Source organism: Rhinoderma darwinii, unplaced genomic scaffold (genome assembly GCF_050947455.1).
Source record: "Rhinoderma darwinii isolate aRhiDar2 unplaced genomic scaffold, aRhiDar2.hap1 Scaffold_198, whole genome shotgun sequence".
NCBI lineage: Eukaryota > Metazoa > Chordata > Amphibia > Anura > Rhinodermatidae > Rhinoderma > Rhinoderma darwinii.
Window position 1 is genome coordinate 23,979 of NW_027462341.1, and position 14,740 is coordinate 38,718.

The 14,740-nt window shown below is 45.6% G+C and overlaps 6 non-coding genes across 6 annotated transcripts; all 6 read left to right on the forward strand.

Annotated features, from left to right (window-relative positions):
* The first annotated feature begins 1,103 nt into the window (after positions 1-1,103).
* LOC142700881 (U2 spliceosomal RNA) lies at positions 1,104-1,301 on the forward strand. The gene has a single exon (XR_012866753.1). It is a non-coding gene; the product is annotated as a U2 spliceosomal RNA (small nuclear RNA).
* A 1,286-nt stretch (positions 1,302-2,587) lies between these two features.
* LOC142700886 (U2 spliceosomal RNA) lies at positions 2,588-2,778 on the forward strand. The gene has a single exon (XR_012866756.1). It is a non-coding gene; the product is annotated as a U2 spliceosomal RNA (small nuclear RNA).
* Positions 2,779-4,064: 1,286 nt separating this feature from the next.
* On the forward strand, positions 4,065-4,255 carry LOC142700887 (U2 spliceosomal RNA). Its single transcript, XR_012866757.1, has one exon. It is a non-coding gene; the product is annotated as a U2 spliceosomal RNA (small nuclear RNA).
* Positions 4,256-11,066: 6,811 nt separating this feature from the next.
* On the forward strand, positions 11,067-11,251 carry LOC142700879 (U2 spliceosomal RNA). Its single transcript, XR_012866751.1, has one exon. It is a non-coding gene; the product is annotated as a U2 spliceosomal RNA (small nuclear RNA).
* Positions 11,252-12,537: 1,286 nt separating this feature from the next.
* On the forward strand, positions 12,538-12,728 carry LOC142700874 (U2 spliceosomal RNA). The gene has a single exon (XR_012866748.1). It is a non-coding gene; the product is annotated as a U2 spliceosomal RNA (small nuclear RNA).
* A 1,288-nt stretch (positions 12,729-14,016) lies between these two features.
* Positions 14,017-14,207, forward strand: LOC142700875 (U2 spliceosomal RNA). The gene has a single exon (XR_012866749.1). It is a non-coding gene; the product is annotated as a U2 spliceosomal RNA (small nuclear RNA).
* Positions 14,208-14,740: the final 533 nt, after the last annotated feature.

Here is a 14,740-nt window from a genome sequence, read left to right on the forward strand (position 1 = left end):
TTGCTCTGGTTTTTCCTCCTGCTGTTGATATGTTAAAAAAAGTGAATAGAGTTTTGTTCCTTTTTTTATGGGGGAGCGGGATTGAGAAGGCAAAGAGAGAAATTCTAATGAAAAGCAGACGAAATGGAGGCCTTGATTTCCCAAATTTGGAGATCTTCATTGGAATTAATTGTGTACGGTTTTTTGTAGAGCTTTTATTTAAAGAATCCAAGGCTTCCAGAATGTCGAAGTATCTAGCTGGAACGGTGATCCAGCGTCTAAGGTGGGAAAAACGTAATTTATGTAAACCAATTGCTTTTCAGTGCACAGGGTGGTATTTGTATGTTGAAAAATTTATTAAAAAGTTCCAGCTAGAGGATGTAAGAATGGAGAGATTTTTGAGCGAAAAGAATGTTGTGAGAAGTATGTGTATGAATAATGTGATGTGTTCTGTAAATGGTTTGAATTCGATGGAGTCTAAGTCTGTGTGGAAGAAGATTGTTACGTATGATGTGTCAAATAAGCAGAAAGATTTGTTATGGATGTCGGTACATGGAGTGTTGCCTGTAAGGAGTGTGCAGAAAAGAAGAGGTTTGGTTGCATCTGAAAGGTGTCCGAGAGAAGGTTGTGGGGATGATGAGGATGTGAGTCATGTGTTTTGGTCGTGTAAGCATGCAAAGGATGTTTGGAAAAAGTTGAGTGGGTTGTGCGAAGAATTGACTGGTTTGAAGAGTTTGACGTATGAAATTGTCTTGTTTGGTTTGTGTAGTTTGGGTAGTGAAAAGGATAGAGTGTTGTGGATTTTTTTGACTTGTGTGAAAGAGGTATTGTGGAATACGAGGAATTTGAATGTGTATAAAAGAGAAGTATTTGAGATGGAGGATGTGGTTAGTATGGTATTGGCTAAATTGTATTTTTATTATAAATGGGATCTAGAAAAAGGTATGGATGCGGAAGGGATATGGCGAATGTTAAAATGGAGGTATTTAGTTTGAGGAATTTTGTTTGACTTATCTTGTATTTGATGGAAAAATAAAATAATGAACCAGAGTGATGAGATTTTTTGAAAAATAGAGAGGTGGTTTGAACAACTACAGTTCTCGGTTTTATTCAAAAAAACCTGAATGGTTTAATAAAAAAAAAAAAAAAAAAAAAAAAAAAAAAAAAAATCTGTTCTTATCAGTTTAATATCTGATACGTCCCCTATCTGGGGACCATATATTAAATGGATTTTTAGAACAGGGAGATGGAAATAGAGCTTGCTCTGTCCACTCCACGCATTGACCTGGTATTGCAGTATTTCCAGGACCGGTGCACCCTTCCCTTATGTGTTGACTAAAATCAGATTCCAAAAGTGTTTTTTCTCTTTGCCATTGTTTCTGTCTTTCTGAAGGGATCTCCCCTTTTAATCCCATTATTTCAACACCTGTTGGACAATGCATTTGTACAGTCATGTGTGATAATGAGCTCATTTATTAAATGCAATTAATGAATACATTGCCACCTCTTGTTGTGTGTGTGTGTGTGTGTGTCTTCTGTGTTTCTGTGTTTCCGGCATTTCACATTGGAACAGCTCATTCACCTTCCTTGTCTTCTCTCCGCCCTCCCTCCCTCCCTCCCTCCTAGGTAAGTTAAAGAGCTGCACCTGAGCCAGCCACTGATTGATGCAGCACCACAGTCAAATAGTGGAGTGGAGTGGAGTAGGGGAACAGCAAACAGCCATTAAAGCAGCCAGCCGCCTACCCGCCACAATGGACCTACCTGTGTACACTAGGTGGATGTGATGGAATGTACTGTCGTCCCTACATTTCAAGAAGAAGTAAGAATTGCAGTTGCAACAAACCCTTGCTTGCCTACAAAGAGAGCAGCAATTTGGATTTGTTACTATGTTACCTGGAAGAATAACAAACTGTGCAAGGATGGAGGTTGTAGGAGCAAAGAGAAGTTGTCTGTAAAGTTGGTGGATGCCTATTTTCCATTTTGCAGTCCCTTGTCTCCCTCTTGTGGCCTCCTGGAGGCAAATAAATGTGCAAAAAAAAGACAGCCTGGCGGCCGGCTGTTGCAGTGTTGCCCTCTCAGGCAACACTGAGTGACTGACTGAGCCTCACAGTCTTATATAAAGTTCAGACGGAACTTTGCACGTGTCATAGTGGAGCCCTCAGGATTCCAGAGCCAGCTTTCTGACATCATAATGGGGCCTGCCTCAGAGATAAAAGCCTGGGCCCAGGCAGTGTTGTTCAGTGCTGCTCAGCAGGCAGCACAGGACTGGATTAAAGCTGATACAAGGTGTGAAGGAACAAGGGGTGGCTGTGGGCATGCACTTGCTGCCGCTGCCAGTGTTTATCTGCATGGCAGGAGGGCATTTGGGCGTTGCCAGGAAGGCGTTTTTATGTAGATTCCTCCTCTTTCAGCACTGCATTGTGGTGCAAGCAAAAGAAGCAAATCCTGTCTGGCTTCCTCTCCGGCCTTTATTCACCTCCCGCTTAGTAGCTGTAAATGTGTGTGAGCCTGCAGGGCCCCATGGAATTGCCTAGGAGTAGGCTGAATCGCTGCAAGGGGTGAACAGCAGTATGGGACAGGCTCGGGCAAGGCAAGGGCCGCTCGGGTTATCGCTTCTCGGCCTTTTGGCTAAGATCAAGTGTAGTATCTGTTCTTATCAGTTTAATATCTGATACGTCCCCTATCTGGGGACCATATATTAAATGGATTTTTAGAACAGGGAGATGGAAATAGAGCTTGCTCTGTCCACTCCACGCATTGACCTGGTATTGCAGTATTTCCAGGACCGGTGCACCCTTCCCTTATGTGTTGACTAAAATCAGATTCCAAAAGTGTTTTTTCTCTTTGCCATTGTTTCTGTCTTTCTGAAGGGATCTCCCCTTTTAATCCCATTATTTCAACACCTGTTGGACAATGCATTTGTACAGTCATGTGTGATAATGAGCTCATTTATTAAATGCAATTAATGAATACATTGCCACCTCTTGTTGTGTGTGTGTGTGTGTGTGTCTTCTGTGTTTCTGTGTTTCCGGCATTTCACATTGGAACAGCTCATTCACCTTCCTTGTCTTCTCTCCGCCCTCCCTCCCTCCCTCCCTCCTAGGTAAGTTAAAGAGCTGCACCTGAGCCAGCCACTGATTGATGCAGCACCACAGTCAAATAGTGGAGTGGAGTGGAGTAGGGGAACAGCAAACAGCCATTAAAGCAGCCAGCCGCCTACCCGCCACAATGGACCTACCTGTGTACACTAGGTGGATGTGATGGAATGTACTGTCGTCCCTACATTTCAAGAAGAAGTAAGAATTGCAGTTGCAACAAACCCTTGCTTGCCTACAAAGAGAGCAGCAATTTGGATTTGTTACTATGTTACCTGGAAGAATAACAAACTGTGCAAGGATGGAGGTTGTAGGAGCAAAGAGAAGTTGTCTGTAAAGTTGGTGGATGCCTATTTTCCATTTTGCAGTCCCTTGTCTCCCTCTTGTGGCCTCCTGGAGGCAAATAAATGTGCAAAAAAAAGACAGCCTGGCGGCCGGCTGTTGCAGTGTTGCCCTCTCAGGCAACACTGAGTGACTGACTGAGCCTCACAGTCTTATATAAAGTTCAGACGGAACTTTGCACGTGTCATAGTGGAGCCCTCAGGATTCCAGAGCCAGCTTTCTGACATCATAATGGGGCCTGCCTCAGAGATAAAAGCCTGGGCCCAGGCAGTGTTGTTCAGTGCTGCTCAGCAGGCAGCACAGGACTGGATTAAAGCTGATACAAGGTGTGAAGGAACAAGGGGTGGCTGTGGGCATGCACTTGCTGCCGCTGCCAGTGTTTATCTGCATGGCAGGAGGGCATTTGGGCGTTGCCAGGAAGGCGTTTTTATGTAGATTCCTCCTCTTTCAGCACTGCATTGTGGTGCAAGCAAAAGAAGCAAATCCTGTCTGGCTTCCTCTCCGGCCTTTATTCACCTCCCGCTTAGTAGCTGTAAATGTGTGTGAGCCTGCAGGGCCCCATGGAATTGCCTAGGAGTAGGCTGAATCGCTGCAAGGGGTGAACAGCAGTATGGGACAGGCTCGGGCAAGGCAAGGGCCGCTCGGGTTATCGCTTCTCGGCCTTTTGGCTAAGATCAAGTGTAGTATCTGTTCTTATCAGTTTAATATCTGATACGTCCCCTATCTGGGGACCATATATTAAATGGATTTTTAGAACAGGGAGATGGAAATAGAGCTTGCTCTGTCCACTCCACGCATTGACCTGGTATTGCAGTATTTCCAGGACCGGTGCACCCTTCCCTTATGTGTTGACTAAAATCAGATTCCAAAAGTGTTTTTTCTCTTTGCCATTGTTTCTGTCTTTCTGAAGGGATCTCCCCTTTTAATCCCATTATTTCAACACCTGTTGGACAATGCATTTGTACAGTCATGTGTGATAATGAGCTCATTTATTAAATGCAATTAATGAATACATTGCCACCTCTTGTTGTGTGTGTGTGTGTGTGTGTCTTCTGTGTTTCTGTGTTTCCGGCATTTCACATTGGAACAGCTCATTCACCTTCCTTGTCTTCTCTCCGCCCTCCCTCCCTCCCTCCCTCCTAGGTAAGTTAAAGAGCTGCACCTGAGCCAGCCACTGATTGATGCAGCACCACAGTCAAATAGTGGAGTGGAGTGGAGTAGGGGAACAGCAAACAGCCATTAAAGCAGCCAGCCGCCTACCCGCCACAATGGACCTACCTGTGTACACTAGGTGGATGTGATGGAATGTACTGTCGTCCCTACATTTCAAGAAGAAGTAAGAATTGCAGTTGCAACAAACCCTTGCTTGCCTACAAAGAGAGCAGCAATTTGGATTTGTTACTATGTTACCTGGAAGAATAACAAACTGTGCAAGGATGGAGGTTGTAGGAGCAAAGAGAAGTTGTCTGTAAAGTTGGTGGATGCCTATTTTCCATTTTGCAGTCCCTTGTCTCCCTCTTGTGGCCTCCTGGAGGCAAATAAATGTGCAAAAAAAAGACAGCCTGGCGGCCGGCTGTTGCAGTGTTGCCCTCTCAGGCAACACTGAGTGACTGACTGAGCCTCACAGTCTTATATAAAGTTCAGACGGAACTTTGCACGTGTCATAGTGGAGCCCTCAGGATTCCAGAGCCAGCTTTCTGACATCATAATGGGGCCTGCCTCAGAGATAAAAGCCTGGGCCCAGGCAGTGTTGTTCAGTGCTGCTCAGCAGGCAGCACAGGACTGGATTAAAGCTGATACAAGGTGTGAAGGAACAAGGGGTGGCTGTGGGCATGCACTTGCTGCCGCTGCCAGTGTTTATCTGCATGGCAGGAGGGCATTTGGGCGTTGCCAGGAAGGCGTTTTTATGTAGATTCCTCCTCTTTCAGCACTGCATTGTGGTGCAAGCAAAAGAAGCAAATCCTGTCTGGCTTCCTCTCCGGCCTTTATTCACCTCCCGCTTAGTAGCTGTAAATGTGTGTGAGCCTGCAGGGCCCCATGGAATTGCCTAGGAGTAGGCTGAATCGCTGCAAGGGGTGAACAGCAGTATGGGACAGGCTCGGGCAAGGCAAGGGCCGCTCGGGTTATCGCTTCTCGGCCTTTTGGCAAGATCAGGTGTAGTATTTCTGCATCTGGTTTTGTTGGGAGGTGTCCGGGGTACCCTGCTCCTTGGCCTTGGGGGATCGTCTCTTTTCACAGAGAGACTTCACCCCCTTGCTGCTATTTGGGGAGTGGGCTTAGCCCCCGGACAACGAGTTGCGATCGCGCCTTACCCAAGAGGTCAACCGGCCTTGAGGCGTTTTTCTAAGAGCGTTCCGAGGGCGTTTATCGGGCTTCGTAGGTGTCTGGGGTACCCTAATCCTTGGCCTTGGGGGAGGGTTCCACTTAATTGTGGAATCTGAGCCCTTGCTGCTATAAGGGACAGGCTTAGCCCCCAGGCACTGAAAATGCCATTTACATTTGGATTTGCATCCGGGGACACCCGGTTGCGCCAGTCCGTCCGCATCGAGGTGGAAGAAGGCCATCGCCAGCGGAAGAACCTTCGCTTCATTGTGGAGGTGATTCTGCTGGACTTCCTGGGGCTCAAGCGGGCGGACATCCTGTGTCTCAATGACCAGGAAAGCCGCGGTCGGTACACCATATCCTTTACGGCCGCGGCATGTTGCGACAACATGCACAAAAGATTGTCTGATGCGGACCAGAGTGAGGAGCGGCTAAATGGACTGAACTTTTTATTCCTCTACGGGGAGGAAGAAGTCCCGCTCGTGATGTGCATGTTCAGTCCATTTGTCTCAGAGTGTGACATTGAAACCTTCCTCAGTCGTTACTGCAGGGAGGTCCGCTTCTCACACAAAATCTTGAACACCCAGAGCTTCTGGAACGGCAAAAGGAAATATTGGGTGAAGTTCCGCCAGGATCCCAATGGCATTGGAGGCTTACATCACCCACCCCAGAACTTTGCCATTGGGAAGAATCGAGGATTCTTATTTTACCCCCAGATGCCAATAGCCTGCCGGAACTGCTTGAGATATGGCCACACCAGAGAACATTGTGACCGGCCCCATGTGGTGCAGTGTAACAGGTGTGGCCAGGTTGGACACGTGGCGGCAAAATGCAGTTCCGAGGTGTTGTGCAATCTGTGCGGCATGACTGGGCATGCTTTTAAAGATTGCCCCCGCAGAGCGAAATCTGGGCCACCCAGACCAGGGCCAGAGCGGCAGTTTGCAACATGTGCAGACGCCGCTGGTAATGCCCCAAAACGAGCATTGACGACTGAGGGGTCCAGGCCAAAGTCCTTCACAGCTCCATCGGGGGGCCCACCGATGTCAGCCTCGAGGGACGGCCATAGGGATTCCACCGGGTCCAGGCAGAGCAGGAGGAATTCTGACTCTGCTGGACATAAGTTGACCGGCACCTCTGCAAACAGGTCCTCTGCTCCGCCTGCAGTGGACCCTGTTGAGGCAGTGGTTAGCGACAGGCGTCGTGGCTCCGTAGGTTCTGCAGTAGGACCTGACGCCTGTCCCAAGAGTGTGGGCATGGAGCGGAGACACTCTGTGTCAGACGAGGGCTCCATTAAGAAAACCCTAAAATATGCTGGATTGGAGCCTCGTTTTGACCATTACCGGTCAACGGGGGGGTCGGAGCAAAGTTCCTCCACTGCGGTTGTGGAGGGGCTTGCGATGAAGGCTCCCCGTAAGCAGGCAAAGGTTGCCAAGAGTGATGGGACCTCACAGGCCCCTGTGCAGCTGCCCAGTAAGGACATCAGCGATATCTTCAGCCAGGGGCCAGAGATGGGTGAGAGCGACTTCGAGGAGATGGATAGGAGCCATTCTGCAAAGAGACAGCGAGAGGAAGAGGAGTCCGGAGTTCGGAGGAAAGCTGCCTATCGGAGTTCGGATGAGAGCAGTGTGGGGGTTGGAGCCGCCCACGTATCTGGCTCTGACCCTACCAACATCCAAGATTTATTGACCCCTCAAAAAGGGGGTCCAGACTCGCAGCTGATCTCCGAGTACGACTCTTCTGGTTCGGACTCTGACCTCAACTAAGACTATGTTGGTTCCTATCAAAGTCGCCTCACTAAATGTGAGGTCCCTAAAGAGCCCTGTCCGCAGGACTGCTTTATTTTCATTTTTAGAGACTGTGGACTTTGACCTTTGCCTGCTTCAAGAATGTGGAATCCCTAATGACTTGGAATATCAAGATTTAAAGATGGACTGGAAACTAGGCCCCTCAGTCTGGTCTGGTGGAAATGACTGTCGCTCTGCGGGGGTTGGATTGCTCTGCCGAGGTCGTTTTATCTCCATCCAAACAGTGACTGAAATCATGCCCGGCAGAGCTATTTTAATACATTTGCTTTTTAATGGAATTTTAATTCGTGTTTTAAACGTTTATGCCCCTCCTACCAAACAGGAGAGGGCAGAACTATTAGAGATTTTACCATTGTTTTGTGTTGGGTCTACCCCCCTGCTGGTGGGTGGTGATTTTAACTGTGTACGTGATGGAGAACACCGGCAGGGTGGGGATTTTAATCGAAAAATTGACCGTACTTCTTACCTGCTCAAGAATTTTATTGGTGATTTTAAATTGAAAGATTGCTGGAGGGAACTCTTGCCTGCGGACCCAGGCCCCACCTGGTCCAATGGAAGAGTGAGCTCCAGAATTGATTTTATTTTCACTTCTAATAGTTTTATTCCCAAAAAATGTTTGCTTTTAACAAATATTTTATCTGATCACAAGCTCCTTTCGGTGCACCTGGAGCTAGAGGGAGAGCAAAAAGCTTGTAGGGGTCCCTGGAGACTAAACACCACACTCCTGGAGGACCCCATCATTAAAGAGGAGTTTGTGCGGACCTACCAGTGTTGGCAGTCCCATAGAGCGCCCAGTCAGCCTATGCTACACTGGTGGGAGGGCATTAAACCCAAAATCAGAGCTTTTTTTATTCGAGCAGGTAAGAAGAAAGCAAAAGAGAAAAAACAATGGTTTTATGTTCTTAATAAACGTTTACATGTACTTTTTAAATTGAAGGAGATTGGTATGGATGTTGATGATGATATTTTAAATCTTAAAGCTGAAATAAAACATGCCATAGAAGAGAAAGGGAAACAAATAATTTTTAATTCACATGTAAAGTACCTCGAGGATGGCGAGAAGTGTTCCCGGTTCTTCTTCAAAAAGGTAATGGATAAACGAGATGTCATTTTAAACCTTGAAGGAGAAACCACTATGGTCGGCATTTTAAATTCTGCTTTTAATTTCTACCAATCTCTTTTTAACAAGAAAAATATTGATCCTTCCTTTTTAGAACATGTTCTTAATTCCCTTGATGCCAAGCTAGATATTTTAGACCAGGAAGTTTTATCCCGTAATATTACCTTGGAGGAACTTTTATTTGCTTTTAAAAGTTTTTCTAATGGGAAAGCTCCTGGGGAAGATGGTCTGCCCATCGAATTTTATCATGCTTTTTGGGAAATTTTAAAGAATGACATGTTTTTATTGTATAAGGAAGTTTTTATTACTGAAGAGCTGCCCCCTTCCTGGAGGAGGGGGATTGTGTCCTTAATTTTTAAAAAAGGTGAGAAGGACCAGTTAAAAAACTGGCGCCCTATTACTCTTTTAAACGTTGATTGTAAAATTTTAGCTAAACTAATAACAATCCGTTTTAAACCTTTTATTCATAAATTAATCCATCCAAACCAGGTATGTGGGGTACCTGGGAGGTCAATTACTGAGTCCCTGAATATTTTACGTGACATCATTTGGTATTTTAAAGAAAGGGGTCAAAGCCTTGCTATTTTATCCTTAGATTTCGAGAAGGCTTTTGACCGGGTCTCCCATGAATATCTTTTTATGGTTCTTAAAAAGATGGCTGTTCCTGAAATTATTTTAACACGTATTAAGCTTTTATATCGATCCTGTTTTAGCCAAATTTCTATCAACGGATTTTTAACTAAAGGTGTTCCTCTTTTATCAGGGGTGAAACAGGGGTGCCCGTTGTCTCCGCTCCTTTTTATTTGTGCCATTGAACCTCTGTTCACCCTAATAAGAGATGATAAAGTCATCAGAGGCGTGCCCATACCTGGAGGAAGGGGGAACCAGGTAAAAATCCTAGGCTATATGGATGACGCCACCATCCTATGCCCAGACGCCGCTTCTATGAGAAGGGCATTGAGGAACACCGGCTTTTTTTGTGAAGCCTCTGGTTTTAAATTAAACGTTGATAAATGTGACTGTTTTTATACTGGTGTATGGGATTCCTCTGTGACACCAGGAGTTAACATGCAGCAGGATCAGATAAAAATTTTAGGAATTGTTTTTAATCAAGAAAACGATGGGAGACCCAATTGGGATTCAGTAATTGCCAAAATGGAAAAAAAGGTTTTAATGTGGAATTTGAGAAATCTCACCATGGAGGGAAAAGTTTTAATAATTAAATCTGTTTTATTACCCATAATGCTTTATGTAGCTATGGTTTTCCCTCCAACAATTTTATATATTAAAAAAGTGACCAGGATCTGTTTTATGTTTTTATGGGGTTCCAAAATGGAAAAACTAAAACGTGATTTTATGTACAGATGTAAGGACAATGGCGGGAGAGATGTTCCTAACCTTTTTAACTTCTTTTACATTAAATACTTTTGCTTCTGTTTTAAAATGTATAATTCTGATGGTATTTTTAGCTACTTTTTAAAGTACGCTACGGGCATGATTTTTAAACGATGGTTTCGTGTCCCTTTGAATTCTCCTGTGCTTCTGTGTCCCCCAAAACAATATGCGGTGCTCGAAAAAACTGTCAGGCTCCTAGGTCTCCAAGAATTGGAGCCTGACATATTGGGGGACCAGAAAAAAGTGTCACTCTCCTGTAGGCGGCAGGAGGATACACTGGCAGTTTCAAATTTCTCACAGGCAAGGTCCAAGGTGGTGTGGCGGAACGTTTTCGGGAAATTTATGGCAAATGTGCACAAGGACCTTGCCTGGGCAATCGTTCACCAGTGCCTCCCTACCCGTGAATTCCAGCATAGGCGAGGACTGGTGGCGAGAGCCAAGTGCCCGAGAGACAGGTGTGGTGACGACGAGACGGTAATGCACCTGTTTTGGAACTGCCCATATGCACAGGAGGTTTGGAGGAAGGTAGGCCCATTGTTGAAATGGGCCTGCGGTCTTAAAGATCTTAAATTTGAATACGTGTTTTATGGTCTTTTTAACTGCCCAAGTTTTAAACAGCAAATGGTCTGTTGGATCATTTTAAACTGTTTTAAGAATGCCATCTGGAAGGTTAGGAACATTCTGCTTTTTAAACATGATTTTATTGATGTTAAAAATTGTGTCAAATATGCCCTAAGTGAAATGTACATTTATTATCTTAGGGACAAAAAGCAGCTAGGGGTAAAAGAAGCAACATCCATGTGGTGTTTGCAAATGTGGAATACCATAACATTGTAAATAAAAATGGTTTTATTCTTTTATGTCTTTTATGCCCTGTATAAATTTTATCCTGCTATTGTTCTGTACTTTTATTATAACATCTGTATTACTGGTCTTATTATTATTACTTTTGTATTCATTTAAATGTATGAATATTTATGTATTATGCCATTGATTTTATCTTGTGGTTTCAATTTTAAAAAAAAAAAAAAAAAAAAAAATCTGTTCTTATCAGTTTAATATCTGATACGTCCCCTATCTGGGGACCATATATTAAATGGATTTTTAGAACAGGGAGATGGAAATAGAGCTTGCTCTGTCCACTCCACGCATTGACCTGGTATTGCAGTATTTCCAGGACCGGTGCACCCTTCCCTTATGTGTTGACTAAAATCAGATTCCAAAAGTGTTTTTTCTCTTTGCCATTGTTTCTGTCTTTCTGAAGGGATCTCCCCTTTTAATCCCATTATTTCAACACCTGTTGGACAATGCATTTGTACAGTCATGTGTGATAATGAGCTCATTTATTAAATGCAATTAATGAATACATTGCCACCTCTTGTTGTGTGTGTGTGTGTGTGTGTCTTCTGTGTTTCTGTGTTTCCGGCATTTCACATTGGAACAGCTCATTCACCTTCCTTGTCTTCTCTCCGCCCTCCCTCCCTCCCTCCCTCCTAGGTAAGTTAAAGAGCTGCACCTGAGCCAGCCACTGATTGATGCAGCACCACAGTCAAATAGTGGAGTGGAGTGGAGTAGGGGAACAGCAAACAGCCATTAAAGCAGCCAGCCGCCTACCCGCCACAATGGACCTACCTGTGTACACTAGGTGGATGTGATGGAATGTACTGTCGTCCCTACATTTCAAGAAGAAGTAAGAATTGCAGTTGCAACAAACCCTTGCTTGCCTACAAAGAGAGCAGCAATTTGGATTTGTTACTATGTTACCTGGAAGAATAACAAACTGTGCAAGGATGGAGGTTGTAGGAGCAAAGAGAAGTTGTCTGTAAAGTTGGTGGATGCCTATTTTCCATTTTGCAGTCCCTTGTCTCCCTCTTGTGGCCTCCTGGAGGCAAATAAATGTGCAAAAAAAAGACAGCCTGGCGGCCGGCTGTTGCAGTGTTGCCCTCTCAGGCAACACTGAGTGACTGACTGAGCCTCACAGTCTTATATAAAGTTCAGACGGAACTTTGCACGTGTCATAGTGGAGCCCTCAGGATTCCAGAGCCAGCTTTCTGACATCATAATGGGGCCTGCCTCAGAGATAAAAGCCTGGGCCCAGGCAGTGTTGTTCAGTGCTGCTCAGCAGGCAGCACAGGACTGGATTAAAGCTGATACAAGGTGTGAAGGAACAAGGGGTGGCTGTGGGCATGCACTTGCTGCCGCTGCCAGTGTTTATCTGCATGGCAGGAGGGCATTTGGGCGTTGCCAGGAAGGCGTTTTTATGTAGATTCCTCCTCTTTCAGCACTGCATTGTGGTGCAAGCAAAAGAAGCAAATCCTGTCTGGCTTCCTCTCCGGCCTTTATTCACCTCCCGCTTAGTAGCTGTAAATGTGTGTGAGCCTGCAGGGCCCCATGGAATTGCCTAGGAGTAGGCTGAATCGCTGCAAGGGGTGAACAGCAGTATGGGACAGGCTCGGGCAAGGCAAGGGCCGCTCGGGTTATCGCTTCTCGGCCTTTTGGCTAAGATCAAGTGTAGTATCTGTTCTTATCAGTTTAATATCTGATACGTCCCCTATCTGGGGACCATATATTAAATGGATTTTTAGAACAGGGAGATGGAAATAGAGCTTGCTCTGTCCACTCCACGCATTGACCTGGTATTGCAGTATTTCCAGGACCGGTGCACCCTTCCCTTATGTGTTGACTAAAATCAGATTCCAAAAGTGTTTTTTCTCTTTGCCATTGTTTCTGTCTTTCTGAAGGGATCTCCCCTTTTAATCCCATTATTTCAACACCTGTTGGACAATGCATTTGTACAGTCATGTGTGATAATGAGCTCATTTATTAAATGCAATTAATGAATACATTGCCACCTCTTGTTGTGTGTGTGTGTGTGTGTGTGTCTTCTGTGTTTCTGTGTTTCCGGCATTTCACATTGGAACAGCTCATTCACCTTCCTTGTCTTCTCTCCGCCCTCCCTCCCTCCCTCCCTCCTAGGTAAGTTAAAGAGCTGCACCTGAGCCAGCCACTGATTGATGCAGCACCACAGTCAAATAGTGGAGTGGAGTGGAGTAGGGGAACAGCAAACAGCCATTAAAGCAGCCAGCCGCCTACCCGCCACAATGGACCTACCTGTGTACACTAGGTGGATGTGATGGAATGTACTGTCGTCCCTACATTTCAAGAAGAAGTAAGAATTGCAGTTGCAACAAACCCTTGCTTGCCTACAAAGAGAGCAGCAATTTGGATTTGTTACTATGTTACCTGGAAGAATAACAAACTGTGCAAGGATGGAGGTTGTAGGAGCAAAGAGAAGTTGTCTGTAAAGTTGGTGGATGCCTATTTTCCATTTTGCAGTCCCTTGTCTCCCTCTTGTGGCCTCCTGGAGGCAAATAAATGTGCAAAAAAAAGACAGCCTGGCGGCCGGCTGTTGCAGTGTTGCCCTCTCAGGCAACACTGAGTGACTGACTGAGCCTCACAGTCTTATATAAAGTTCAGACGGAACTTTGCACGTGTCATAGTGGAGCCCTCAGGATTCCAGAGCCAGCTTTCTGACATCATAATGGGGCCTGCCTCAGAGATAAAAGCCTGGGCCCAGGCAGTGTTGTTCAGTGCTGCTCAGCAGGCAGCACAGGACTGGATTAAAGCTGATACAAGGTGTGAAGGAACAAGGGGTGGCTGTGGGCATGCACTTGCTGCCGCTGCCAGTGTTTATCTGCATGGCAGGAGGGCATTTGGGCGTTGCCAGGAAGGCGTTTTTATGTAGATTCCTCCTCTTTCAGCACTGCATTGTGGTGCAAGCAAAAGAAGCAAATCCTGTCTGGCTTCCTCTCCGGCCTTTATTCACCTCCCGCTTAGTAGCTGTAAATGTGTGTGAGCCTGCAGGGCCCCATGGAATTGCCTAGGAGTAGGCTGAATCGCTGCAAGGGGTGAACAGCAGTATGGGACAGGCTCGGGCAAGGCAAGGGCCGCTCGGGTTATCGCTTCTCGGCCTTTTGGCTAAGATCAAGTGTAGTATCTGTTCTTATCAGTTTAATATCTGATACGTCCCCTATCTGGGGACCATATATTAAATGGATTTTTAGAACAGGGAGATGGAAATAGAGCTTGCTCTGTCCACTCCACGCATTGACCTGGTATTGCAGTATTTCCAGGACCGGTGCACCCTTCCCTTATGTGTTGACTAAAATCAGATTCCAAAAGTGTTTTTTCTCTTTGCCATTGTTTCTGTCTTTCTGAAGGGATCTCCCCTTTTAATCCCATTATTTCAACACCTGTTGGACAATGCATTTGTACAGTCATGTGTGATAATGAGCTCATTTATTAAATGCAATTAATGAATACATTGCCACCTCTTGTTGTGTGTGTGTGTGTGTGTGTCTTCTGTGTTTCTGTGTTTCCGGCATTTCACATTGGAACAGCTCATTCACCTTCCTTGTCTTCTCTCCGCCCTCCCTCCCTCCCTCCCTCCTAGGTAAGTTAAAGAGCTGCACCTGAGCCAGCCACTGATTGATGCAGCACCACAGTCAAATAGTGGAGTGGAGTGGAGTAGGGGAACAGCAAACAGCCATTAAAGCAGCCAGCCGCCTACCCGCCACAATGGACCTACCTGTGTACACTAGGTGGATGTGATGGAATGTACTGTCGTCCCTACATTTCAAGAAGAAGTAAGAATTGCAGTTGCAACAAACCCTTGCTTGCCT